The following is a 4760-nucleotide window of genomic DNA, read 5'->3' as shown; positions in this document are numbered from 1 at the left end:
GCCTTGTTTTGATGGGATAGGAGGGAAAGGGAAGTCGAGGGATTTGGTTTGGTGGGATTTATTTGTTTTCCTTCAAAACGAATCAAAATCACTCCAACAACGTAGTAAAGATTTAAATGTTAAGAAAATGTGCTAATAAGAAACCTCATTTCCTTTTAACTTCAGTTAAACAACAAAGCTCTTCAATTAAACCATCATTCATGTAATGAGTAATGAGTAATGAGTATGGCATTGCCACCAATAATTTTGGAACATTAATAGTGGAAAAAAAAAAGCCTTAGAAAAACAGTGTTAGCAAGTCAGAAAAATATTAATGCCTCAAATGCTTTGAGTTCACAAGGAAATACATCCTTCACCCATCTAATTGATTCATCATTCTTGCCATACACACATTCACTACTAGAATGAAACGAATTCAAATACAGTAAGATGTCGTCAATTGAGTCAAAAAACATGAAATGAGAAATAGAGATTTGAATTAACACATGAAATGAGAAATAGAGAGCAAATGATGATCAATACGAGAGATGAAAATCAATACAACATGAATGGTGATACCTGTGATTCTCGAATTTCAAACATGGTAACTATGAGCTCCTCCACTTGACAAGGCTCTACACTTCAACTTCATATCTCCTGATAGGTAGTCAGCTAATATGTACATAACAATTACTCAATTGTTAATCCTTAAATGATTTGTGTATCTAAGTGATATTATATGTGTATCTGAAACAATATTTTACGTATCCACCCACTACGACCTAACCATAACTCCCACTGCCCAACCCATCATCACCCTCATAACCCCCACGTTAACGCCACTGTCGCCGGCAAATACTCCGGTGACCAAAGCCGAAATGCTAATCATTTTTGTCACTTTCACGTTGTTTACGCCTCTCGCCACTTTTTCGACCAGCACCGACATACATCCGTCACCAATCACTACTGTTTTTCAATTAACAATCATTTAAAAATTCAAATGAGAAATCCTAATTAGTAAGCGGCGCCGATTAATTGATTTCATTCTTTAGAAACCTTTATCGAACGATGTCAACCGATGCTTCATCCTTCAGAAACCTTAATCACCTTCTCTTTCCACCTTTGAATCGATCGGACCGCCTCAACAAAACCACCAACATCTTCACCTTTTGACTATCTCGATACGGGCGGTGATGAGGAATATGCTGGAAGGAAAAAGGAGGGATGAATACGAAGGGCGCCGACGATGATTGCCTCGGAGCTACGCCGGCGAGATCTATGTCGGTGCTCCGATGGTAACGGTGGTAAAGGTTGTTGTACGGAGTTTGGTGTAGAAGGAGAGATTTGAAAGTTTAGTGCGTGGGGTAATAATGGGGTGTGCGGCTAGGATTTGAAAGAACAACATAATATTAATCTAACGGCGTATAGAGTAGTTCGTACGGTTCGTACCGTAACTCAGTTCGTACCTAAACCCGCCTATATATATGTATGTATATATATATATATATATATATATATATATATATATATATATATATATATATATTTATATATATATATATATATATATATATATATATTTATTTATATATATATATATATATTTATATATATGATTTCATGTAAGTCCTTCACATCTCATGAGTCCCTAAGTCCTTATAAGGACCATTGGATGAAGAAGATGGAAGGATGGGATAAGATCTCAATGAAAGGTCACAAATGAATCTACTCTAATTATCTCCTTCACACTAATTAATCTTCTCTAATTGATCCCCCTCTTATCTCACAACCACAAATACTACTATACAACCAGTTGTATAATGAGTATTGTACAACCCTATACATTAATCCGAGCTTATGTGTAATTTTTCTGAGTTTTGTAAGAGTTTATTTTTTTTATGTTTAAGTGTGTGAGCTCAAAAACTTTACAGCATAGCTCAGATTCTTTTAAACAAAACTCGAAAACTTTAGTACACAGCTTAGATTCTACATCATACAACTGTATACAACAGGTTGTATAATCTACTAATTATCTCACAACTCACTCATCTCATTCTACCAAACAAAAAACCTTAAAAAAGCTATAATCCTAATAAATTCAACCCAAAAAAAAACCTCCTCTCACCCTCACTCACCCCATAACCGCCACTACCACCCGCCCACCAACACCCGCCACCACCAACACCCTCACCCTTCTCCGTCGACCTCCGCCGCCGCCTCTTTGCCTTCGATACCACAACAGTGCCACCTTCGACACCACAACACCATCGGCCACTTCAACACCACCAGACCTACCACATCACACCACAGCCACCGTCGACACCAGATCTAACCACCACCACCTTCGACATGCCCCTCTGCCACCTAACAACACCGCTCCCACACGAGACAGAGGAAAGAGAACAAGGCTGGTGGTTTAATTTCATATTTCTCTTTTTTTTATGTCATATTTCTCTTTTTTTTTTTTAGATTTCGTTTTTTATTTTACTTTAGATTTCGTGTGTGGTTATGTTGCGTTTTCGTTTCATTTAATTTCAGATTTGGTTTAATTTCATATTTCTATTTTTTTTATTTCGGATTTCGTTTTTTTTTTTAAGATTTTGTATGTGGTGATGTTGCGTTTGTTCGGTGACGGATGGCTGGTGGTTTTTGTGTGTAGGTGTTATTGTGAGACGGTTTTTTAAGATTCGATATTTTTGTGTCGGTGTTGTTATGAAACGGTTTTTTCTTATTTTTAATTTTTTTGTATTTGTGTGTCGGTTTTTTCAGATAGGCGACGAAGGGTGCGTGGGTCTGGTGGCCAGGGCGAGTCAATGGTGGTGGTTATGGTGTTATGGTGGTCATGGTGGTGGTCGTTTTTTATTTATTCAGTTTTTTTTTAGATCTGGTTTTTGTTGGTTGGTGGAGATGCTTTTTATTTTTTATTTTTTTTATCATATTTATTGGTGAATCTTTCTTAACAAATTACATTTTTTATTTTTCAGACATATTTGTTAATTTTTGATGAGATATTAAGATTTTTTAAGATTTATTGGTTAATTTTTTAAAAATCTATGTGTTGATTTTATTTTATTTATATATTTAATTTGTTGATTAAAACTTAGATCCACTAAATATGAACTAAAAGATGGAATATACGACTAAGGTTATATTATTTAAGATTAAAGTTATACTATCTACGACTAAAGTTACCCTATTTACGACTAAAGTTGTACCCTTGAAATATTAAAGTTACATAAACTTTAATGTTATTTTTTAAAACTTGGAGATCATTTTTTTTAGTCATATCTCTTTTTTTAAAAAAAAAAATTAACATTTTTTAATTTTTTTTTTTTTAAACAGTGGTGATGTGTGGTGGTGATAGTATGGTATATAGTAGTTGGGGATTAAAGTTCCATTGTTTCTCATTGAAGTTTCATATCACCTCTATTAAAGTTATATTCTTGTCTATTAAAAATACACGGATGAAATACTAATGTTACATTAAGTTTGACTAAAGTTACCGTCGTAAAACTATAAAGGTACATCAAATTGACTTAAAATTATAAAATTTTAAATTTATATATTCAAAATCACTTTAATCATTGGATATATTAGTTTGAATTTAGTAATTTTTTTATTTTATATAAATTTAGTATTTTTTTTTTTTTGAGAGCTTAGACCAAAGTTACACCTATAGAGAACTAAAGTTGCATAAACTTGGACTAACCGTTGTTATAGGAAAAAGCGGGCTTTGTTGTTCGGGCCGTTGTTAAATTTTTTAACAACAGTAATATTTTTTACTAATAACCATTGTCAAAGATTTTAACAACGGTTTAGAACCGTCGTCATTATTAATTATCGGTTGTGAAAAGAAGTCCTTGTATTGAATAAATTTTTGGTAGGAAAGTAATAACAACGGTTTCATGACATAAAACAGTTGTTGATGGTAATGCGCTCGTTTAATAGTTTATTGTAGGGATGTTAATAACAACGGAATTTTGTATGATAACTGTTGTTATTACTAATGACAACGGTTTTTTTTCTAATAACCGTTGTTATTGGAGTTTTAAAAAAAAAAATTACAAATTCAGTGCTTTACTGCCCAAATCTCTGCATCCATTAACAGCAGCATCAACATCAAATAACCATTTGATAAAAAAACTTTCTCATGTTTTTTTTTTGGGTAAAATGTAAGAATATATTAATAAGAGGATATCATAGTACAAGAGCCATATAAGATAATTACAAGAGTTTCATTCTATGTAACCATTCAAGGTCATAATGTTTCAAGTGTTGCATATCTCTACTCCTGATCCTAGCTTTCACCTCCTGCTCGCTCACTTTGCTAAGCATTTCTGGCCTGAGAACAGTCATCTCCACCCTACTCTTATTCCTTTGCTGCCAGACCTGATATATCAGACACATAAGCACAGCAAAATACACACTTTTCTGGACCTTGGTGCCATTTTGATGCATACATCAATCCAGCAGATCATGTGTAGGAAAAGCTCCTCCCATAATCTGATTCACAGACTGGATAACTCTCCTGCTATAGACACAGGCAAAAAAAAGATGTTCCTGAGATTCAGTGTCTTGCCCACACAAGAGATAGTCAGCATCACTGGCAACCCCATATTGCAGAAGCTTGTTCTTAGTCTGCAGAGCATCATGAGCCCATAACCATCCCATAAAACTATTCTTTGGAATGTTCCAAGGATTTCAGACCACATGCTGCCAACAAACTTTAGGTCTGAACCCTCTCAGCCATCTGTAACAGCCAGCAGGAGAGTATCCATCTG

At 34.4% G+C, this 4760-nt stretch overlaps 1 non-coding gene across 1 annotated transcript; it reads right to left on the bottom strand.

The window, feature by feature from the left end:
* Positions 1–289: 289 nt before the first annotated feature.
* LOC141636846 (small nucleolar RNA Z266) lies at positions 290–388 on the bottom strand. Its single transcript, XR_012541426.1, has one exon. It is a non-coding gene; the product is annotated as a small nucleolar RNA Z266 (small nucleolar RNA).
* Positions 389–4760: the final 4372 nt, after the last annotated feature.

This window comes from Silene latifolia, chromosome Y, assembly GCF_048544455.1.
Source record: "Silene latifolia isolate original U9 population chromosome Y, ASM4854445v1, whole genome shotgun sequence".
Taxonomy (NCBI): Eukaryota; Viridiplantae; Streptophyta; class Magnoliopsida; order Caryophyllales; family Caryophyllaceae; genus Silene; species Silene latifolia.
Note: the sequence above shows the minus strand (reverse complement) of the source record. Positions and strands in the feature narration are given on the sequence as shown.